At 39.2% G+C, this 25,528-nt stretch overlaps 1 pseudogene; it reads left to right on the top strand.

The window, feature by feature from the left end:
* Positions 1-1,808: 1,808 nt before the first annotated feature.
* The window catches only part of LOC108708974, a 111,765-nt pseudogene continuing 88,045 nt past the window's right edge, over positions 1,809-25,528 (top strand).

Here is a 25,528-nt window from a genome sequence, read left to right as displayed (position 1 = left end):
CACCCCTAATTTGCTTACGCAAATTAGGATTCTGATTCGGTTCGGCCAGGCAGAAGGATTCGGCCCGAATCCTGCTGAAAAAGGCCAAATCCTGGCCAAATCCCGAACCGCATCCTGGATTCGGTGCATCCCTATAGGTTGCTGACATTGTATACTGTTAAAATATGATATATTGGTAGTTCATACAGAGAGCTTCCAGGAACTGATATATATATTGGTTGTAACACAGTTGTGTGACAGATTTAAATACAGCTATTGCTGAGTAATGTATCAAATAATGTATACAATCATAATGGGTTTAAAAGTCAGTGGTCTGCTTTCCGGAGCTGCTACTGGGACAGATGAGAAAAAAAACAATTCTTAGAATTTAACTATGATTAACTATGATTTGAAATGTATTTTTACATAAAGTTAAAGGTAATTGTGAAAAATGTGCCAGTGCATTATACTTTTTTCAATATTGAAGCAATGTGTTTTTGGCTGATTTATTGAAAATGTCTGCAGAATGCCTACTAGTCCTGCTCATTTGCTCTACTTCCTGCTCCTTTCCCAGTCCATGTTATGGAGCTGGCAAAGCTTCGCACACTGCACTGTTGGATAGGAACCAATCAGAAGCTAGGCTGACCTAATAGGGAACTGAATCCTGCCTTTGCTTGTGTGACCACAGGGCTGTGATTGGCTATTCCCCTCCTACAGTTAGGACACTCCCACCCCCATTTGAAACTCTGTCAGGGACTGTAGTAGATATATAGGAACCTCCAATAAAGGGGTCTCTTTAAAGATAACATTAATTTTTATTCTAAAGTAAAGACATCTCCATATAGTATTCAGTAATGCTTATGATATGGGGGGGGGGGGTATATGTCTCCATTAGGGCAATGACACACAGAGCTACCAGTAGCTGTTACTTTTTAACATTATATTTATGTTCGGGATGTAATGTGAAAGAGAAAAGTCTGTGTTGCCAACTGTGTGTTAAGTTCTTTGACTTTATTATGGCTTATATATGGTTGCAGATATTCCTTACATCTTCCTTTTTTGTACTAAGTATTAAAATGTCCAAAATATACAGTTGTGTGTCTAGCTATTAAATGTAACTTCTCTGCGACATTTTATCTCTAGAACATTTCCGCAAAGCCCATACAGTGCCTTTATAACTGTATAGGTTTGTTTTTTTTAATTTGCATTTTAATTGGGTTTAGCAAGAAATACATTTAACAGTAACACTAAATAAGTACAATCAATTGTCTTGAAGAGATTGAGAAAGTCCTCCTTACGGAGGCGTTCAGGGATGAAATTCCAGAGATAAGGAGCAGCAAGATGTGAATGTGGATGTTGGCTCTGAGAGGAGCAGAGAAGACAAACAAGAATGTACAGTGCTACAAGTGAAGCGGTTACAAAGGTAACAGAGAAGAAGCGGTCTGAAAGGTAGGAAGAAAACCAGGATGCAGCTCAATCCCAGGTACTAATTGAATGGAGAATTTGCTTTAGAACAGAATGGCCAACTGTTTCAAAAGCAGAGCAGGATAGATATACTATATAATTGACTAGACATAGCCAGGGGTGATCCGCCAATGAGGCGAGCTGAGGCGCTCGCCTCAGGCGGCATCGCCAGCTAGGTTTCCAGGGGCGGCAAAAAGCCGCTCCTGGTGCCTTTAAGAGCCGAATTTCCGGTTTTTGAACCGGAAATTCGGCTTTACTAGGGCGAGAGAGCGCAATTGCGCTCTCCGCACTAGCGTTGCTGCCTCCCCCCCGGAAATCGAATCGGGCTTGGGGGGGCGGCATTACTGGAGCCGCCTCAGGCGGCAATGCATACAGAAACGGCGCTGGACATAGCTGGCCTGAGAGCTTCTTGGAAAGCTCTGAGTAGGTCTACATATGGGTTTGTCCACAGGTTAATATGTAGTACAGAAAAGATCAAGTCTACCATATGTGCCCCATAGTAAAAATCAAATCAAATGCTCATTTAGTTCAAAGTATTAACTACACATTTAGCCATTTTTCTTACTAATAAGCTTTAATCTGTTAATGCTATTTAAGAATGCAGCATTATTTTTGGTTATCCCACAGGAGTGATGACTTAATATGTTAGACTGTGCACAGTTACACACAGTCCCTTCTCTTTGGTGTTAGTATCCAAACGGTATGGATTTTGGTAGTTTTGCATGCAGTGTTTTTCAGTGCAGTGCCATAACTTCTAAAAAGGCCCCTGAATTGAATAATGAAGGAGAATGTTCTAGTTTGTACTCATTGCTAATCAAAGAACACTTTCTGCAGTTTAACAAATTGGCTAAAGTCACTGAGGTCAGTGATGACAAATAACTCCATGTCATTGGGCGATAATGAGCCACTATGGGCATTTTAATGACCTTATTTTATTTTAACATTCGGAGGTTATTTATTAAAGGCCAAATGCCAAAAACTCGAAAAATTACAGTTTTTTTTACTGTAAAAACTAAATTTTTAGTGGAAACAAAACTCAAATTTTTCAAGATTTATTTTACCGTGATAATGGTAAAGTCAGAATCCGAAAATCGGCATCTCAAACCTACCGAGGTTGTATATAAGTCAATGGGAGAGGTCCCTATCCTATTTGGAAGTTTTTGTGGTGTGTGCTGGAATAAGTCCAAAAATCCAACTAAAAATTCGGGCTTTTCTGGAAAAAGCCAGGAAAAACCTAGTGATTTGGGGAAAAAACTCAAAAAAAATCGTACGATTCTTATTTTTGCTAGTTTTTTTGTGTTTGTCCCCGATCCGTTTAAATTGTGCTTTTTAATAGTTTATTGTGCTTTTGTGCTTTTTAATAATGGATTCTAGTTTGATCAGAATTTTTTATCAAAATAATCAAAAAAATTAGAATTTTGATAAATCTGCCTTTCAGTGTGAAGAGGATAGTAGCAAACGGTAGGAAAAAGAAAAGGCTGTTTTCTTCGACTTCAAAGTGTTTATTGAGGAGATGCTACTACCTGGATTAGTTTAGTTTGGTGATCAGCACAGGATACGCCATGGGAAAATCGGAAACGTCTTCAATTTGTGTGCTATAGTCAGCCACTACCTTCTTGGAATTGTTTTAAAGAGCAACAACTGTGAGGGTTTAACTGAATATGAACTACAATATAATTTCAAAATCACAATCTTTCCAGGGTACTAAAGTTAGGAAACTTCTTGATGATTTTTGGAACCACTTTATGGTTGTTTCTCAGATCGCAAGCAATTACATTCCATAACAAGGACAGTAGTTTTATAGCATCAAAGCACACCTTATATTGACATCCCTGAAAGAGACTATAATATGTATGACTTTTGTATAATGGTTGTTAACCATGTTCCTCTACTATGTGGGAGTTTTTGGATAAATACCCATTAGACCATGGAACCAAAAGATTTAAACACTGTTTTCTCTATCAAGATCTGTAGAGAAGTAGTTATTTTGCATGATGTCAATATGTGCTCTGGTTTGATGCTTTAAAACTATTGGTTTTGTTATGTGATAATTGTTTGTGCTTTGAGAAAGGAGCACAGCTGTTTTGAAACACGTGCAAGAATAAAGTTTTAAAACTTTAGTGACATGGAAAGATGATGCACACATTATGATGTGTGTCTATACATGGGTTGCAGTTGTTCAAAACAAAATATGGAGAATAAGTGCAGATAAAGTAATTGTTCTACATTTATACATTTCCCCACTGATTATAGAACCTGATATGTGTATCTTCTTTGCAATCATGTCAAATAGTTAACACTTAAAAAAAGATAAAACTGCTGCGAATCATTCTGTCTCCCCCAGTTTAGTCTTAATACATCTGCCCTTCACTTAGACAAAGTTTCCTTTCAAAGAGAATTAAAAAAAACAAACAAACAAAAAACAAACATTAGTGGGCAATTCGTATTTTTTGGGAGCAGCAGAAGTATTTGCAACTTTTAGGTAGATCAAAATGCACATTTATTTGCAGAAACAGAATAAATATTCTCTTTGCTGTATAACTTTGCTCCTTTTTATGTTCGGTGCCTTAGATCTATGTTTGTATCATGTCAGAAGTATTAACATACAATAACAAGCTTTGCAAGTTCTTTTTTACATTTTCAGGAAGTCTGGTTTAAAGATATCTATCAAAGACTATGGGAAAACATTCCTTGGACTCTAGCTTTGAGCTTCCTACAAACACTCAGATGAACTTAAACCTACTAAAATGGGACAGGCTTTGAAGGTCCAGATGGTTATATAACATTAGAGATTTGTGCTTTCAGTGCATTTATATCTAGTTTGGATAGCCTTGCATGCCATTTAGCTGTGACAGGTGGTTCAAAATATGCTAGTGTGAGCATATCTCATAAATGAAAGCACTTTTAATAATATTCAGCCTTTATATAAATGAAGGTGTAATAGTCCACCAATATGAGACCTCAAAATAAACAACTATAAACTTGAAGAAAACAAAAGCATAGGGCTATTGTTGAGATTCACATGTGCAGCAGTCCAAGACGACCTTGTTACAGTGTTTCATTTTGTTCTAATTAATCTAATTTTTTTAATGGGACATTTCTTTGTTAGTATTTAATAGGACCACCTTTGTCAACAATAGCAACTTAAGAAGAAAGAAAATGTCACTTATCAACTTTCCAGTTTAATTAAAAAATGTTGGGATTTAAAGTTTTGTAAATGTAATTACAATTTAAGCAATATTTGTTCCTCATTTCCCGTAGTGCTGATACTGACTCTTTAAAGGAATTGTTCAGTATAAAAATAAAAACTGGGTAAATAGATAGGCTGTGCAAAATAAAAAATGTTTTCAATATAGTTAGTTAGCAAAAACTTTAATGTATAAAGACTGGAGTGACTGAATATGTAACATAATTGCCACAACACTACTTTGTAGCTCTTTTTGTTTCCACTGATAGGTTACCAGAGAGTAACCAATCAGAGTCTTGAGGGGGGGGCACATGGATCATATCTGTTGCTTTTGAATCTGAGCTGAATGCTGAGGATCAATTACAAACTCACTGAACAGAAATGTACCATGTGGCCCCCCTTCAAGTCGCTGACTAACTCAGAGTTATAGAGCTGAAAAGCAGGAAGTTGTATTCTGTTCTGTTATGTTAGACATCCGCTCATTCCAGCCTTTATAGATCACATTTTTGGCTAACTAACTATATTAGAAACATTTTTTATTTTGCACAGCCTGTCTATTTACCCAGTTTTTATTTTTACACTGAACTGTTCCTGTTACAAATTCAGCTTGTAGCTTTAGGGTATGATGATTCAAATTAGGGAAAGATCCATTATCCAGAAAACTCCAGGTTTCAAACATTCAGGATAACAGGTCCAATACCTGTATTGCCGATAGATGAGCTGGCATGTCAGTAAATAGCAACCCAGCATCCAGTTGTTAAATTGACCAATGAATCGTGATTACAGAATTTACTCGGCCACTCACTGCTATATACACCAAATTTCCAAAGTCAGTCTTAAGGTGGCCATACACGAACCGATAAAATATGCAGACAGACCGAGCTTATTGTATGTATGTATGTATGTATGTATGTATGTATGTATGGGGCCCTCCGACGGGCTTCCCTGATCGATATCTGCCCGATGGTCGGGCAGATGGCGATCGGGCAGGGCTAAAAATCCTGTTGGACCACATCTGTTTGTTGATGCGGTCCCACAATCTGACCGTCCGTACTCCTGCATTATGATCCGAACGTTGGGTCTGTATGGTCACTTTAGATCTTTTGTTATTTTGCTGTGCTGCCGATATCTCAAAAGCCTTCTTAATCTCTCCATTAAGAAACTCCAGTGAATAGCCCCTCTCCATAAACCGGTTACACATGAACACTCAAAAATTGTGTATTCTGAAAAAAAAATAATAATAATAACACACACATATATATATTTCAATATGGACCAGCACTCCAAAAGTTTTTATCAAAAATTTCTTTATTCAAACATCACTCTTGTGTCCAATGTTTCGGCCCACATTGGGGCCTTTTTGGAGTGCTGGTCCATATTGAAATCTACATACCACGTTTGACTAAGCACCCATTTTGGATTTTTAAGGAAAGAGTGCAGGTACTTACAGGATATTATATATATCTACCTTATGGCGTGTGGACTATATGCATTTTTGGACTATATATATATATATATATATATATATATATATATATATAGATAGATATTACAGTCCACAAAAGCACTCACAGCAGACGCCATCCAGCGTGTATCAAAAGATTTGGTGAGGTGACTAGGTGAGCCGAAATGCGTTGATACACCATGCACCAATAAATAATCTTTTGATACACGCTGGATGGCGTCTGCTGTGAGTGCTTTTGTGGACTGTAATAATTATTGATTGGTAAGCACCCAGCAATTGATCATATGAATGGTGAGTGCCGATAACCTCTTCATATATATATATATATATATATATATATATATATATATATATATATATATATATATATATATATATATAATGAAATCACTCATGGAAAAATATGATTGGAGCAAATACTTCACAGCATCACAGCAACTTTTGACATTGACGCGTTTTGATCCACTGGGGACTGTTGTCAGGATAACGACGATCCCCGGTGGATCGAACCGCATAGATGTCCAAAGTTGCTGTTATGCAATAAAGCCTTCAATCAAACTTCAATGAGTAAAAAAAGTGGGTAACTGTAAAATGAAGAGCGGGAGTAAAAGACTGGCCTCTGCCCATTTCTTGGGACATGTATTTTACCATCCATTTGTAACTGAGCTTTGTGTGTGTGCTCACAATTACTTATATAAATCAAAGGGAATAAGTCAAATAATCCAGAGGCATATATTATTAGAAACATATATTTTTCTTCAAAAGGCATTTTTTTATTTTTTTTTAATTGGTTTGAGTATGGGCTGCTTTGTTTCATATTCAGGTACAGTCCGTACCTATTCATGCCAAATACTTTGGAAATCTATTTGGCAAATAAATGAAATTTATTATGCAGTCTGTTGGATTAAAATAAGGCTACTGTTAATTAAAAAAAATTTTTATTGTCTTATTTAGATGTTCTAAAAGTGCCCTTCAGGTCAAGGGCACAGAAAGCATTGACTGCTCTGCTCTCAGCCTGCAGTAGAGAGAAGTGTTTGCTCCGCTGCACTCGGCTTGTGGTTTTTCTGCAGGCAAAGAGAAACCGATCTCTCTCTCTCTCTTCCGCACCTCTGTATATCCGCCTGAGTGCAGGTACGTGGAATGTAGAAAAATGCAAAAGCAGGAATTTTTGGCCTGATTTCTGCTTTGTGTACCACTGATATTAATATTTTTAATACATACAGGTTTTGTACACTGTTCACCGCACCATACAAACAAACTAATGAATAATAAAAACAGTTATCTGTGATAATATATAGACACAAGTGTGCTAAGCATGCACTCATTCCTCTAAACCACCATAGCTTTTGAATGAACACACCATAGCAGTGACCTTTGTTAAATGAATATCCATTCTCCCTCCTTTATTATATGTATGTTTATTTGTTTTTGCTACAGGTCATAAAAACTTGCAGCATTAGCTGCAATTAGCATCCAGATGACATCAGTTGCATGTCACATAGAAATCAATGTGATGTATGAAAATTAACTGATTGCCAGACAGCTAAGCATCATATGTACAGTTGTGTATTAGGACAGAATCTGTAAAGTATAGTATTTTTTGTTTTTATTTCTTGTAATATTCCAGAAAATATATGTATGAGTGATTTTAAATCTTTTCTCCATAATTTTTTTTTAGTTTTAGGGTTTGGGCAATACAGGCTAACTCATCACTGCCCTAGATTATTGGACAGTAAATCAGTTAATGAAACCCCCATCCTATTTCGCTGTGCTGCTGGATTGAGGGGCAAGTGTTCAGTGGTGGTCTAGAGCTTAAAAAAAATACCTGGAAGATTTTGTTTCATGTACAGCACCTATTGTCTATTATCCTGAAGCTGCAGCCATAGACACAGACCTTTGGATGGCCCCCATGCTTGCAGTAAGGTTATAGTATCAGAGATTGAATCCGAGACTCTCCTAGAAGATATGACTACAATGACTAAACTGATTTAACTGTGTTTATTAGAAGCAACCCTTGTTTATCAATTGATCTGCTAACTAAAGGTGGCCATAGATGTAACAATTACATCCTTTCTTGGAAAAGATCTTTCCAAGAAAGATTGTTCATTTCAATACACATGTGTTGAGCTGAATTGTCAGATATACAGGTAGAAACAATAGAATTCTACCTGTATCTGACGATTCAGCACTAACAATGGTCGATGTTTGGGTGCCTTCAAAGGCGCCCGATCAAAATATTCTGTCCAGCCCGATCGGCGAGCCGACCAATACCCCAGTCTTCTGCCGATATTGGTTGTCTCTTTTCCCACAATACACGCACCAAAAACCGTACGGAAATTAGTTTCATAAGATATTATCTGTGCATCTACGGCCACCTTTAGGGGCGGATTCACTAAGGGTCGAATATCGAGGGTTAATTAACTCTCGATATTCGACTAGGAATTGAAATCCTTCGACTTCGAATATTGAAGTCGAAGGATTTAACGCAGATAGTTCGATAGTTATTCCTTCGATCGAACAATTTGAACCAAACGATTCGAAGGATTTAAGGATTATTCCTTCGATCGAACGATTCGAATCGAACGATTCGAAGGATTTAAATCCAACGATCGAAGGAATATCCTTCGATCAAAAAAAGTTAGCCAAGACTATGGGGACCTTCCCCATAGGCTAACATTGACTTCGGTAGCTTTTAGATGGCGAACTAGGGGGTCGAAGTATTTTTTAAAGAGACAGTACTTCGACTATCAAATGGTCGAATAGTCGAACAATTTTTACTTCGAATCCTTCGATAGTCGTAGTCAAAGGTCGAAGTAGCCCATTCGATGGTCGAACTAGCCCAAAAAAAACTTTGAAATTCAAAGTTTTTTAACTTCGAAGTTAGTGAATCGGCCCCTTAGAGTCAGAACATAAGCAAGAAGCTAAGTGGACTAAAAAACACTGCGAATTGCCGAAACTCTAGCTATATTTTTTTTTATCAAGATGCTGTGTAAATTATCCGTCACCTGATACAGTGATCTAGTAGCATTGTTTACAGTTTTGAATTTCAGAGAATATTTTGAGTCTTTATATTTTGTCTTTTAGCATTCTGAACATCAAGTTTGAATATAAATGTAACAATACTCCATAAAGTAATGTATATTTCTATAGAAAAAACATTTATTTAACATTTCACATTTGTTTTCATCGAAGTAGCTTTACTGGATGAATGACAGTTTTTCTCCTCTTTAGAATACCAATGTGAATTTTAAATATTCCATTGTGATGTCAATTCTTAAAAGCTTAAACAAGATCAGCAAAAAGTTTATGTTAAGTGAAGAGTAGGTTAATGCTAATTGGATCTGAACAAAAAGAAGTTATGGCATAAAGCAGTGAATGAGATGTAATTTTATTTGGCATTTTTAACACAGCAGGGGGTTCTCTAACCAGAGAATGTAATGAACTATAAAGGACTAGAAAAATCCCATGTGAATTGAACATAAATTATTGCAAGTCTTACAGAGTAAAAGAGGAGTAATATCATTGATTTCTCTCTATTTGCATTCATTTTGAATTGTAATGAAAAATGACAATGTGCGCGGGTGTGTGTACTGTAGGTCTGTTTTCCATCAGCAGGGACTGGTCATAAAAAGCTGGACGAATGGATGGTGCAAAATACAGGACAGTAAGAGACAACCTGTTTCAGTTTGCTAAAAAATGAAAGCTTGGACAAAAATGCATCTTACCTTAAGACAATGGGGCTCATTTATTAACGCAGCGCTAAAAAGAGCGCAGTGGCCAGACATTTGCCCAGCGCATGCGAGTATTTAATAATGTAGCGCACGATACCTTAACAGTGCGATTTGTGCGCTAATGTAGACACAAGACAGGTGCGACGTGTGAAACTGCGTATCAGCTGTCGCAGTGCTTATAATAAATTGTGCGCACAGGAAGATACCGCAAAGGTAAGGATTAGTTGTGCTCATGTATGAATGCGCTGCTTTAATTAGTTGCGTCACATATTGCGCATATTGCGTTCACTTAGACGCATCTGCATTTGTTTCTGTGCTAATATTTGTTTGGTTGCAAAGGTGTTTAGCCTACCTGATACCCTTAAAGGAACCTTGGTCAATATAAACATGTTGGGTGGAAGGCGTGGTTAATATGCACTTTACAAGGGTTGTTCATCTTGAATATACTAGCGCAGCTGGGCAGGAATGCGCATTTTGAAGAGCGTTACTATTACGCCACGAAGAGGCAGGCGTAAAAATTGTGGTGCTGTTGCCCGGGTGCAGTTTTGCACATATACAGACGCAAATCTGCGACGGCCGCAGTGCAAGCGCATTGTAGCCACGCCCACAGCCACGCCCCTAACAACCACGGCATCGTTTGCGACATAAATGCCCAATCTTTTGCGCAATGCACATAAACAAAACCATCGCAAAAGCTCTGTGTTATGCGCAATATCACGCAAATATATTAGCGATCACGCTTGTGATGGCGCAGACAACCTTTTGCGTCCACTTATGCGCTGCGCTGCTTTAATAAATGAGCCCCAATGTTTGCAAGTGCAGCACCAAAGTATCATTATAATTAGTGATGGGCGAAAAATTTGCGTCCGTTTGTTTGACACCGGTGTCCATTTTTTCGGACGGCAGTGCACATTCGCAGTTTAAGAATAAAAATCCTTCGATCGATCTATTAAAATCGTTCGAATCGTTAATTTTGATTTTTAGCGAACGATTTTTACTTCGATCGATCGAAGTATTTGTGCTAAATCCTTCAAATTCGATATTCTAATTCGAAGGATTTAACTTCGAGGGTCGAATTTGAGGGTTAATGAAAGCTAGTACTGCTGCAAAGGTGCCTGCACAAAACATTAAATAGCATATTTCTTTCACAGCATAACACAATGACACTTTGCAGTAAAATACCACAGAGAATAATAATTCAGTGTATGATTTGTTGTTTAAAGAATTCTTTACAATGCGTTTACATATAACTTCTCTTTTACTTCTAACTTCAAGCACCTGGTTAATATTTTTAATAAATGTTGAGTTTCTAAAGACATACAGTATACAACTATAACATAATTTCTTTGGGAGTGACTTCTTTAATTTACAGTGGAGTTCACATCTTTAAAATATAATCTTTATACATAAATAGTTTTAGACATAGTAATATTTTTTATGTAAATATACAATGTTTTTTTTTCTTTCAAAGATAGTCCTTTAGAGGGTTTCCCACTGTCCCCAAGGACTGAAATAAAACCCTCTTTGATGTGCCTAAAGAAGAACAAAAAAATGGTTTAGAGTGGCAAGTGCTTTAATAAATTAAAAGCCAATATGTAAATAACTGAATTAATGAGTTTTATTAATTGAATGTGATTATCAGTTTAAGTTCATACAGTGTCTTAATTAAATAAAATTCAGTTAAAGGGGTGGTTCGTGTTTAAGGTAACTTTTATTATTAAATAGAACGGCCAATTCTAAGCAACTTTTTAATTAGTCTTCCTTATTTATTTTTTATAGTTTTATAGTTATTTGTCTTTTTCTTCATCTGACTCTTTTAAATGGTTGTCGTTCACTCCCTTCTAAAAAACAAATGCTCTGTAAGGCTACAAATGTATTGTTATTGTTACTTTTATTACTGTTCCTTCTATTCAGGTCCTCTCCTATTCATATTCCAGTCTCTTATTCAAATCAATGCATGGTTGCTAGGGTAATTTGGACCCTAGTTACCAGATTGGTTAAGATGCAAATTGAAGAGCTGCTGAATAAAAAGCTAAATAACTCAAAAATCTTCAATAATAAAAAATGAAAACAAATTACAAATTGTCTCAAAATATCACTCTCTACATCATACTAAAAGTTATCTCAAAGGTGAACAACCCCTTTAAGAATGTATATCTCCTGATTCCCACTTAAAGGGATCCTGTCAGTTAACAGTTAATAGTGCTACTCCAGCAGAATTCTGCACTGAAATCCATTTCTCAAAAGAGCAAACAGATTTTTTTATATTCAATTTTGAAATCTGACATGGGGCTAGACATTTTGTCAATTTCCCAGCTGCCCCTGGTCATGTGACTTGTGACTGAAATGCTTTCTGGCAGGCTGCTGTTTTTCCTTCTCAATGTAACTGAATGTGTCTCAGTGAGACATGGGATTTTACTATTGAATGTTGTTCTTATATCTACCAGGCAGCTGTTATCTTGTGTTAGGGAGCTGCTATCTGGTTACCTTCCCATTGTTCTTTTGTTTGGCTGCTGGGGGGGAAAAGGGAGGGGGGTGATATCACTCCAACTTGCAGTACGGCAGTAAAGAGTGATTGGAGTTTACCAGAGCACAAGTCACATGACTTGGGGCAGCTGGGAAATTGACAATATGTCTAGCCCCATGTCAGATTTCAAAATTGAATATAAAAAAATCTGTTTGCTCTTTTGAGAAATGGATTTCAGTGCAGAATTCTGCTGGAGCAGCACTATTAACTGATTCATTTGGAAATGTTTTTTTTCCCATGACAGTATCCCTTTAATTAATTCAAAAGTTAAAAAATCAAATAAATAGTAGGATAGAGATACCACAATGAGCTAAGAAGGATTTTCTGGTGTAATTGATATTTGTCGGGGTACCTCTAAGTGGAAGATGACTATTCAGATCCTTTTTGCAAATGGCCTTAATTTTCAGCAATTCTCTGGATTGAAATTTTAGGAGCGCCCTGATTTCTAGTGTCTAATTTACCCTCTTGATAAGTTCCTGGAAAGGCCTCATCTGGAGTATATAGTACAGTTTTGGTCTTCAGTCATTATAAAGGATATAAATGAGCTGGACAGAGTGCGGAGATGTGCAACCAAACTGCTTAAAGGGATGGGAAATTTAAATAATGAGGGTCGACTGTTAGGGTTGGGGATGTTTTTTCTGGAAAAAAATGCTTTTAAGGGCACATGATTACTCTTAGCGAGTACATTAGAAAGCATTATAGACAGGGGGTGGGGGCTTTTCCCCCATAAACAGGATCACTGCACCAGAGGCCACTCCTTTAAACTAGAGGAACAGAACTTTCATTTGCAGCAATGTAGGTGGTTCTTCATCAGTGATTGCTGTTTCTGTTAAAGCTTTTAAGTGGTGATTGGATGATTTATTGGACAAGCATAATATCATGGGCTATTGTGCTAGTAAAATCAATTAGTATAGATATTGGTATATATAGTCTATGAGTGTACAGAGGGGTTGTTTGTATGTGAGAGTGTGTAGGTATGGGTGCTGGGTTTCATTTGGAGGGGTTGAACTTGATGGGCTTTGCTCTTTTTTCAACCCAACTTGACTGTAACTATGTACCTTATTAACCAGGCAGAGATTGGGAAATTAATAGGAGAGGGCCTGAATAGAAACAAGTAAACATAAACTTCCAATGACCAGTAACCTTATAGTAAAGGTGAACTACCCCTTTAAATTTTACCTACTACTGATAATATCAATAAACACCATTGAGACAGTTACATTTTACATTGTATTCATGGCTTGTGTATATAGCACTCTTTCCCTGTTTACTGTTTTACATTAACTTTGTATGTTTTGGACATCTTAGTTTAATTAATTTAAAATTCAAATTTTTTGGAATTATTTTAATTATATTAGGTTACACAAAGCAGTCCTCACATAATTATTTATTATAGTACCTTGAACCTCTAATGTACTGTGCTTATTACCTGTTTTTAAGGTAGCTGTATGCATATTTTCTCATGGGAGATGTATGTTCATATACACAGACACATCATCATGTGCGTTATTATGTGATATATTTGTATTTTTTCTTTATTAAATTCTGTTTTGATATATATGTATACTACCTATTTTAATGCAGTAAGAAAGAGAATGAACAGAATGCTAAAAAGCATTTGTACTGTGTAATTTATATAGATAATAAGGGCATGAGCTGGCAGTATTCTAGCTAGAGTCTACCTTTTATAGCCTGTTTGGTACTTGATGGGGAAACCAATTCTGTTGAGTACTTGTAAAGGGCAGGAGATTTCAAAATTACATTGTTTTAGCCAAAAACATAAATGTTAAAACTGAAATTGAGATAACGCTGAATGGCTGATTCAGTTACTGCCTTTAAGAATGGCTTGGATGTTATTTTAGACAGACATAATATCAAAGGCTTTTGTGATACTAAGCTCTATAGTTAGAATAGATATCGCTATATAGAATTTACGTGAAATTATGGAGGGGTGTGTGTATGGATGCTGGGTTTTCATTTTGAGGGGTTGAACTTGATGGACTTTGTCTTTTTTCAACCCAATTTAACTATGTAACTATGTAACGCTTAAAAATATAACATGACCATTGGAAAAGAAAGAGAAATCTGTTTTATTCTAGTGTATATTAAAGATTAATTAGGAATCAATACACTTTATTTTATTTAATTAGAGAGACCTGATTGTCTTTTTATTGGTTAGGAAGCATTTCAAGCACGCTGGGTGGATCTCATCCCACTCTCTTTATTTTATTGATTAGGCTTATGAATACTGGTTTCTGCTAGAGAGAGTGGAACTGGGTTGACCTCCTGTTGTGCTGTGTCTGTCAGGAAACTATTCATACCAATATCAATTTCAGTAGATGTGAATTTTTATTGTTAACTTTGTTTGAAGCAAGGACAACTTGGTGGATGGTTATGCTTCATGTGTGTAAAGAAATTGGTTTAGCCTAAACGCAAATGAGCAATGCAAATAATGATGGGCCGTTTGTGACTGAGCCTTTTGTGAATTATATGATATATTGTATAATATTTATCCTTGTTCAAACTGTTTTTGGTTACTGCATATTAGGAAATAATCTTTTTTTCTCCCATGTTTCTCCCACACCACATTTACTGTGTATGCCGACAGGGTAGGATATACTGTAGTTTCCTTGGAGTTTTAGAAATATTATAATAGGCTTACATTTTGCAACAATTACGACATGTGTTCATGTTTATTAGGGATATCCAGTGTGCAGCCCTCCATATATTGCTTTGTAATGCCCACTGGTTAGGCAGGTTGGGGTTGCAATTTGGCCAACCGTTGCAGTTTAGGGTTGGGTGTGGGTCAGACTGAGCATGTACACTCCTCTACTATTCCCAAAAATTCCCTGTCTTTGAATCAAAGGTGCATGCAGGAGTACCATACAGAGCAAAAAGACGTGGGTACAGGTTGGGCATGGGTCCTACAATGGCATCATTTTGTGTGTTATGGTTGGGTGTGGTTTGGGTTTTCCTGATCAGCACATGACTATTCAGCACCCATCAAGAATTCTATCAGGGTATTCTGGGAGTTGTGGTCCAATGGTAGCTTAAGGGCTGACTCCAATTTAGATATACTCACCAGTCAGAATGGGGTTACATTCTTGCTATGTTCTCTGGCCTCCAGTTAAACAGCTTTCTAATATTTAGCCACAGTGTTTTGAGGCCTTTCTTATCATTCTTACACAAAAAGAATATGAATTATGCCTTTTTAACATTTATAAATAAAACGTGGATTTTGTTGATAAAGAATTGCATCTTTAACAGACATATTTTCCTCTTTTACTCCAACTGTAGAGATTGTGATCATTTAATGTTTCTCTGGAGTTGAACTAGCAGGGGCTTTGTGGGACAGCTGTGGTGCCCAGCAGGATTGGCCTTTCTGTACAAATTCATTTCATGTCCATGGGTCCAGTGAGACAATGAGATTCTGCAGACACAGACTTGCAAGGGACAATTACATTTAATAATGGCTAAACCTGAGCACTTGAGTTGTAATTATGGCAAGATCGTAGTGATTTGTGATACAAAGGTCAATTAGTTTCCAGGAATCTCGTATTGTTTTGCTTTTTCTCTCATTTGGTTTTATTATAGATTCACATTTTTATTGTAAAAGCACACTTCTTGAAAGTTTATTCAACCCTTTAATACATACCTTTAAAGATATTACAAACCAAATCTAAATATGAATATTGCCTGGGTTTTATTTGTTTTTATAAATAAACAATGTATTACAGTCATACACCAGGACATTTACTAAATACAGTATATGTTGTATTTACATGAAGCATTCTGAAGCAGATGCACCGTGAGCCCTTTTGCTGCCTGAGACAGTAAAGCCATGCCACCTTTAACCCATCTCCTTGAGCCTTGACATGAGGATGGGGGTTGCTCATTGGGAAGAGTAAGCTCCTTCACTAAAGCTGGACAAAGACTTTACCCGATTTTACCCTTGTATCGACGAATGATCATATGTCGCAATCTTCTGACATGCCACTAACCATTCAGATTAAATAAAGTAGTAAAAGAACAAATCAGACGATGTTCTGTCCGTGACAGCAATTGTAAGAAAGTTATGTCTGACAAATAGTGGTGACAGTTACCCATTGACATAGTCAGAAAGGCAATAGATACAGAGATATTATCGTTAGCCGAAAGAATCTTCTAACCTGTCCGATCAACTAAACGACCGATCATCATTGTAGGAAAAATGTTGGGATGATCCACACACAGTCCGTAAATTGTACAAACCTTTGATTTGTACAACTTTATCTTTACTTCTATGACCAACTTTAAACAGCCCATTCTCTTGATTCATGTTTGGCTCTTGCAGATATATTTTGGGTAAATGCCACCTAGATCTAAGTTTTTAGCATGTCTCCTGGCATGTGTTTTGAGTTATAATTGCAAAATTTAATTTTTTTAAAAAAATAATAATCCAAAGCTGCTGCATTTGAGTGTTTGAATGAATTTGCTTTTTTCACATAGGGATGTTGAATTTAGTAGTAATAAATGAGCAGTAGTGAAATTTCTAATTTCTAATATGTAAAATAAATTAATATTTACTTCATTGGTGAAAATCTTTGCTGCCATGTTAAACTTTGAAAGCCTGCTTTTGCAGAAAATACAGGGTTAAAGATCTTAGTACAAAATTAATCCACAAAATGGTCCAATTGCATCTTGGAGTCAGGAAGAATTTTTTTTGAAGCAAATTGGAGAAGCTTCCTTCCTTTGTATCAGCTAGAGGTTACACAGTCAATAGGCTAGTCGTGTCTTTTTATCCTCATACCTTGTATTTTGGCAGAGCAATAGAGTGAGGCAGTTCATGAGGAGGTGCTAGAACTTATAATAGGCTTGGAGTGCCTGTGCTCACTGATTCTTACTACAGTATATAATGCATTCCTTTACTTATACCCACTTTGTTTTATTGTATATTGTGCTTGGCCTGCCAGTATTCTCTATAACTTAATGCTCATTGTGCCATTGTCCATTGCTCTCCATGTATGTATTTGGTGTGCCATTGCCCTCTGCTTCTTACTATATAATGTCTTTATAGTGCTTGTGGTGCCTTCTTTTTATGTTCTTGGGAGATCAGTACCTACTGCTCCTTTGTATGTCTTTTGAGTACCCCTGCATGTATTGTACTTTAGGTGCCAGAATCTTTTTCCCCTATAATGTGCTTGTAGTACCAGCATTCACAGCTTTCAATCAGTGGCGTAACTAGTTGTTACTGGGCCCCATAGCAAATTCAATTTAGGGCCGCAAAATATTTATAAGTTGGCCTATTTTACCAAGATATATTAAAATTGCTAATTACTTAGGGTCTCACTGGGCCCCCTACACTCCGGGCCCCCCTGCAACCACAGGGTCTGCTTCCTCTATAGTTACACCCTGCTTTCAATTAAAATTGTACATGAAACGTTAATCCTGCAGGGCCAGACTTTAAGCAAATTTTGCTTTTCCTGAAAATTCAGTAAAAGCACATGGGAAAGTGGGTGGAGTCCAAAGGGAGTGGCTAAAATGTTGCTGTGGCGCGTTCAGCGTGTACTCTTCATCTTGGTCCCCCCTGCCAACACCATCTTCTTCTGCCTATGTCTACTCTTTGCCCGAGGATCTAGTAATGAGACTGAGTGGTGTCTTGCATTAGCTCTTGTGGTTGACTGTCCGAGTATTGATGTGAATCATCATTTATAGGGATGTAGCGAACGTCGGAAAAAAAGTTCGCGAACATATTCGCGAACTTGCGCAAAAACGCGAGCGGTTCGCGAACGGTTCGCGAACCCCATAGACTTCAATGGGAAGGCGAACTTTAACATCTAAAAAAAAAATTTCTGGCCAGAAAAATGATTTTAAAGTTGTTTAAAGGGTGCAACGACCTGGACAGTGGCATGCCAGAGGGGGATCAAGGGCAAAAATGTATCTGAAAAATCTGCCTGTGTGTGCTTGGAAGAGATAGTGTAGGGGGAGAGCTGTTAGTGATTTCAGGGACAGATGATAGTAAGTTTGCTGGCTAGTAATCTGCTTGATACTGCTCTGTATTGGAGGGACAGAAGTCTGCAGGGATTTGAGGGACATTTTAGCTTAGGTAGCTTTGCTGGCTAGTAATCTACTGTTCTCTTTAAACAACTGCCATACGTTGACCTTGTAGGCATTGTTTGCCCAGTTTTTTTGGACGCAGCCACTGAAGCACAGTTGCCAGAAAAAATATGCCATATAAATGCTGAAAATAGTCATTTTTCGCCATACGTTGACCTTGTAGACATTGTTTGCCCAGTTTTTTTGGTTGCAGCCACTGAAGCACAGTTGCCAGAAAAAATATGCCATATAAATGCTGAAAATAGTCATTTTTCGCCATACGTTGACCTTGTAGACATTGTTTGCCCAGTTTTTTTGGTTGCAGCCACTGAAGCACAGTTGCCAGAAAAAATATGCCATATAAATGCTGAAAATAGTCATTTTTTGCCATACGTTGACCTTGTAGGCATTGTTTGCCCAGTTTTTTTGGTCGCAGCCACTGAAGCACAGTTGCCAGAAAAATTATGCCATATAAATGCTGAAAATATGCATTTTTTTGGTTGCAGCCACTGAAGCACAGAGGCCAGAAAAATTATGCCATATAAATGCTGAAAATATGCATTTTTTTGGTTGCAGCCACTGAAGCACAGAGGCCAGAAAAATTATGCCATATAAATGCTGAAAATATAAATTTTTTTGGTTGCAGCCACTGAAGCACAGAGGCCAGAAAAATTATGCCATATAAATGCTGAAAATATAAATTTTTTTGGTTGCAGCCACTGAAGCACAGAGGCCAGAAAAATTATGCCATATAAATGCAGAAAATATGCATTTTTTTGGACGCAGCCACTGAAGCACAGTTGCCAGAAAAAATATGCCATATAAATGCTGAAAATAGTCATTTTTTGCCATACGTTGACCTTGTAGACATTGTTTGCCCAGTTTTTTTGGTTGCAGCCACTGAAGCACAGAGGCCAGAAAAAATTAAACCAGTAGGGTTTGCACCCTAGTTTGTAACGGTGGCGGAGGGAGGAGGAGGACGCTAAAGGACAGCTGTGTGTGGAGTCATGAGGCTTGAAGAGAAGGACAGCTGCATAGAAGTCAGAACAAGTCTTCCGGCGTGCAGTAACCCTCCGAGATCCACCCCTCATTCATTTTAATAAAGGTCAGGTAATCGACACTTTTGTGACCTAGGCGAGTTCTCTTCTCAGTTACAATCCCTCCTGCTGCACTGAAGGTCCTTTCTGAGAGCACACTTGAGGCTGGGCAAGACAAGAGGTTCATGGCAAATTGTGACAGCTCTGGCCACAGATCAAGCCTGCGCACCCAGTAGTCCAGGGGTTCATCGCTCCTCAGAGTGTCGATATCTGCAGTTAATGCCAGGTAGTCCGCTACCTGCCGGTCGAGGCGTTCTTTGAGGGTGGATCCAGAAGGGTTGTGGCGCTGCCTTGGACAGAAAAACATTTGCATGTCTGACGTTACAGACTGGCCAAAGGGCTTTGTCCTTGCAGGTGTGCTCGTGGCAGGATTACTGGCACCTCTGCCCCTGGAATGTTGATGAGTTCCTGAAGTGACATCACCCTTAAAAGCATTGTACAACATGTTTTGCAGGCTGGTTTGTAAATGCCGCATCTTTTCGGACTTGTGGTATGTTGGTAACATTTCTGACACTTTATGCTTGTACCGAGGGTCTAGTAGCGTTGCGACCCAGTACAGGTCCTTCTCCTTAAGCCTCTTGATACGGGGGTCCTTCAACAGGCATGACAGCATGAAAGACCCCATTCTCACAAGATTGGATGCAGAGCTATCCATCTCCGCTTCCTCATTATCAAGGACTGCATCATCCACGGTCTCCTCCCCCCAGCCACGTACAAGACCAGGGGTCCCCGAAAGGTCACCACTAGCCCCCTGGGAAGCCTGCTCCTGTTGGTCCTCCTCCTCCTCCTCCACAAAGCCACCTTCCTCCTCTGACTCCACTTCTGGCACCTCTCCCTGCGTTGCAGCAGGTGCCTGGGTTCGTTCTGGTGATTCCGACCAGAAATCGTGCGCTTCCAGCTCCTCGTCACGCTGGTCTACAGCCTCATCTGTCACTCGTCGCACGGCACGCTCCAGGAATAAAGCGAAGGGTATTAGGTCGCTGATGGTGCCTTCGGTGCGACTGACCATATTTGTCACCTCTTCAAAAGGTCGCATGAGCCTGCAGGCATCGCGCATAAGCACCCAGTAACGGGGGAAAAAAATCCCCAGCTGTGCAGATCCAGTCCTACCACCCAGTTCAAAAAGGTACTCGTTGACGGCCCTTTGTTGTTGCAGCAGACGTTCCAACATAAGGAGCGTTGAATTCCAGCGAGTCTGGCTGTCAGAAATCAAACGCCTGACTGGCATGTTGTAGCGCTGCTGAATGTCAGCAAGGCGTGCCATGGCTGTGTAGGAAGGTCTGAAATGGGCGGACACCTTTCTGGACTGGGTGAGAACGTCCTGGAATCCTGGGTACTTGGAGACAAAACGTTGGACTATTAAATTTAACACATGTGCCATGCAGGGCACATGTGTTAAATTGCCTAGTCTCAACGCTGCCAACAGATTGCTTCCATTGTCACACACCACTTTTCCGATCTGCAGTTGGTGTGGGGTCAGCCACCGATCGGCCTGTGACTGCAGAGATGACAGGAGTACAGATCCGGTATGGTTTTTGCTTTCCAGGCACGTCATCCCCAAGACAGCGTGACAACGGCGTACCTGGCACGTCGAATAGCCTAGGGGGAGCTGGGGGTGCACAGGTGTGGAGGAGGAGAAGGAGGACCCAGCAGCAGAGTAAGAAGAAGAAGAAGACGAGGTAGAGAGCGATGGAGGAGTAGAGGTGGTGGCAGAACCGCGTGCAATCCGTGGCGGTGACACCAACTCCACTGTTGTTGTTGAGCTACCCATTCCCTGCTTCCCAGCCATTACCAAGTTCACCCAGTGGGCAGTGTAGGTGACATACCTGCCCTGACCATGCTTGGAGGACCATGCGTCAGTAGTCATATGGACCTTTGGCCCAACACTAAGTGACAGAGATGCGGTAACTTGGCTCTGCACATGTTGGTACAGGTGTGGTATTCCCTTTTTAGAAAAAAAATTGCGGCTGGGTACCTTCCACTGCGGTGTCCCAATTGCTACAAATTTGCGGAAGGCCTCAGAGTCCACCAGCTGGTATGGTAAAAGCTGGCGGGCTAAGAGTGCAGACAAGCCAGCTGTCAGACGCCGGGCAAGGGGGTGACAGTCAGACATTGGCTTCTTACGCTCAAACATGGCCTTCACAGAAACTTGGCTGGTGGCAGATGACTGGGAATGGGAACAGGTGGTCAAGGTGGAAGGCGGAGTGGAGGGTGGTTCAGACGGGTCAAGGAGAGCAGAGGTAGAGCAGTAAGATGCTGGACCAGAAGGAGTGTGGCTTTTAGTTTGCCTGTTGCCTTTGAGGTGTTGCTCCCAAAGTGCTTTGTGCTTGCCGCTCATGTGCCTTCGCATAGAAGTTGTACCTATGTGGCTGTTGGGCTTACCAAGGCTCAGTTTCTGACTGCACTCATTGCAAATTACAATGCTTTTGTCAGAGGCACACACATTAAAAAAATCCCACACTGCTGACTTTTTGGAAGTGTGCGATCTGGCGGTAACAGTAGAAGTTGGCGGCATTGGCGGCAATGGCGGGTGCGTTGGCCGGCTGAACACAGGTGCCGATACATGTTGTTGCCCTACTGATCCCTGCGGGCTGTCCTCCCTGCTTCTTCTAAGTCTTATTCTCCTACTGCCTCTCTGACTCTCCGTCTCTCCATCTGAACTACCCTCCTCTTGCTCTCTTCTACTAGGCACCCACAAAACATCAATCTCCTCATCATCATTCTCCTCAGATGCATCAATTTCTTCTGACACATCACAGAAGGAAGCAGCAGCGGGGACCTCCTCCTCATCACTCATTATGTCCATCTCTGTCGTGTTCTCTGCCAGAATTAAATCTGGTGTAAGGTCCTCATCTCCTTCATCTTCTTCTGGCAATAATGGTTGCGCATTACTCAGTTCAAGAAACTCATGGGAAAATAACTCCTCTGACCCCAGTGAAGAAGGGGCACCGGTGGTGGAGGAAGTGTTACGTGGGGTGGCCATAGCAGTGGAGGATGAGGAGGATGTTGTGGTAAAGTTAGAAACGGTAGAGGATGGGGTGTGCTGTGTAAGCCAGTCAACTACCTCTTCAGCATTTTGGGAGTTCAGGGTCATTGGCTTTTTAAAACTGGGCAATTTGCTAGGGCCACAGGATTGCATAGCAGCACGGCCCCTAGCATGGCCTCTGCGTGGCGGCCTGCCTTTGCCTGGCATTATTTTTTAAAAAACAACAACAACAACAAAAACTCAGTTGGTTTTTCTGGAAACGATAATACACACAGCTAGATGGCGGGTTGAAGAAAACAGTGTGCAAATAATGCCTACAAGGTCAACGTATACACTACTACAGCGGTGGATACGGATTACGTAAAATATATTATGGCTGCTTGAAAAAAGTCACTCCGGTGTTTTTTCTGGAGACGGTAATATTATGGATATTTAGACAGAATGTGAACAAGGTCACACAGCTAGATGGCGGGTTGAAGAAAACACTGTGCAAATAATGCCTACAAGGTCAACGTATACACTACTACAGCGGTGGATACGGATTACGTAAAATATATTATGGCTGCTTGAAAAAAGTCACTCCGGTGTTTTTTCTGGAGACGGTAATATTATGGATATTTAGACAGAATGTGAACAAGGTCACACAGCTAGATGGCGGGTTGAAGAAAACACTGTGCAAATAATGCCTACAAGGTCAACGTATACACTACTACAGCGGTGGATACGGATTACGTAAAATATATTATGGCTGCTTGAAAAAAGTCACTCCGGTGTTTTTTCTGGAGACGGTAATATTATGGATATTTAGACAGAATGTGAACAAGGTCACACAGCTAGATGGCGGGTTGAAGAAAACACTGTGCAAATAATGCCTACAAGGTCAACGTATACACTACTACAGCGGTGGATACGGATTACGTAAAATATATTATGGCTGCTTGAAAAAAGTCACTCCGGTGTTTTTTCTGGAGACGGTAATATTATGGATATTTAGACAGAATGTGAACAAGGTCACACAGCTAGATGGCGGGTTGAAGAAAACACTGTGCAAATAATGCCTACAGGGCAAATAATGCCTAAAAGGTCAACTTATACACTACTACAGCGGTAGTAAAATAAAAAAAAGTAAAATAAAAAAAAAATGAATATTAAAAAAAAAAAATTAAAGTTGGTGCTGCTGAACTACTAGGAGCAGCAGATTAGCACACCAGTCCCACTCCCCAACACTGCTAGACTAATAGCACTGGGCTCTTATAGTAGTAGTAGTAGTAGTAGTAAAACAACAAAAAATAAATAAAAGCAGTCCTTACAAGGACTACTGTTATTGCAGCAGTCAGCAGATGAGATCAGAAGCAGGACAGCTGCCCACTGCAGCTACATACAGAGCACTGCAGTAGAAGGTAGATTACTAGCCAGCAAAGCTACCTAAGCTAAAATGTCCCTCAAACCCCTGCAGACTTCTGTCCCTCCAATAACAGAGCAGTATCAAAACGATTACTAGCCAGCAAACTTTCAACTGTCCCTGAAATCACTAACAGGCAGCAGCTCTCTCCCTACACTATCTCTTCAGCACACACAGGCAGAGTGAAAAAACGCTGCAGGGCTTCGGTTTTTATAGGGAAGGGGAGTGGTCCAGGGGAGAGCTTCCTGATTGGCTGCCATGTACCTGCTGGTCTGGGGTGAGAGGGCAAAAAAAAGCGCCAACAATGGCGAACCCAAAATGGCGAACGTCGCGCGACGTTCGCGAACTTCCGGCGAGCGCGAACACCCGATGTTCGCGCGAACAAGTTCGCCGGCGAACAGTTCGCGACATCTCTAATCATTTATCAAGATATTATCATGCTTATCCCTGATAATTTCTCCCTGCTGTCTAGGGAGATGGAGTAGACAGCTATGACTTTTTGATGTTGAAGCAATTAGTGTTTGTAGCTTTACAGCTGAACAAACTGGAATCTAATGATCAGAAAAATTAAGATAGAGTACATTAGTGTCAGCTGAATTGTGAAGACCCCAACAAAATGCTGCCTGCGTTAGCATATACTTTCCTGCTATTCTTACTTGAAGATTGTACGTTTTGTCATTTTCCATAAAATAAGTAAACTTCTAGCTGCAGAAATATATATAAATGGGTCATTTGGGGGCACATTTACTAAGCTCGAATGAAAAAAGGATTCGAATGAAAAAATCTTTGAATTTCGAAGTATTTTTCTGGGTACTTCGACCATCGAATGGGCTACTACGACCTTCGACTTCAATTCGAACAATTCAAACTAAAAATCGTTCGACTATTCGACCATTCGATAGTCGAAGTACTGTCTCTTTAAAAAAATACTTCGACTACATACTTTGGTAGTTTAAACCTACCGAGGTTCATTGTTAGCCTATGGGGACCTTCCCCAGCACTTTTCTAAGGTTTTGATCGAATAAAAATTGTTCGACCGATCGATTAAAATCCTTCAAATCGTTCGATCGATCGAAGTATTTGCGCTAAAATCCTTCGAAATTTGAATTTGAAGGATTTTAATTCGATTATTAACCCTCGAAATTCAACCCTTGATAAATCGGCCCCTTGGTGTTTGAAAAATACATATGATTCGGATTTTCACTCGATTTTATCGAGTTTGTCGCGATTGTGCTTTATTATTAATAAATTAAAGGTAAAATCACAGATTTTAGTTTACTCGGACTTTGTATACGTAAATAAGGCCCTTAATTAATATTTTGAAGAGTAGTTTTTTTTAGTGTCGGTATCACTTTAATAGCCATTACAGTTCTAATGTCATTGTTGGAGATGTGAGCTGTTCAATGTCCCATGTGACAATGCCAAACACCAAATATAGAACAGTCTACCCAATTTCTTCCTACATACTTTATAATAATATATAATATTATAAATAAAATATCATTCAATATACTGTATGTGTTTATTATTTTAAAAGAACGCCTTGTATACAAATAAAGAAATTGAAAGCTTTTAACATTTTAAAAGTTCTTAATCAAAATCGCCATTTATTTGA

Source organism: Xenopus laevis, chromosome 2S (assembly GCF_017654675.1).
Source record: "Xenopus laevis strain J_2021 chromosome 2S, Xenopus_laevis_v10.1, whole genome shotgun sequence".
In the NCBI taxonomy this organism is placed as follows: domain Eukaryota; kingdom Metazoa; phylum Chordata; class Amphibia; order Anura; family Pipidae; genus Xenopus; species Xenopus laevis.
Note: the sequence above shows the minus strand (reverse complement) of the source record. Positions and strands in the feature narration are given on the sequence as shown.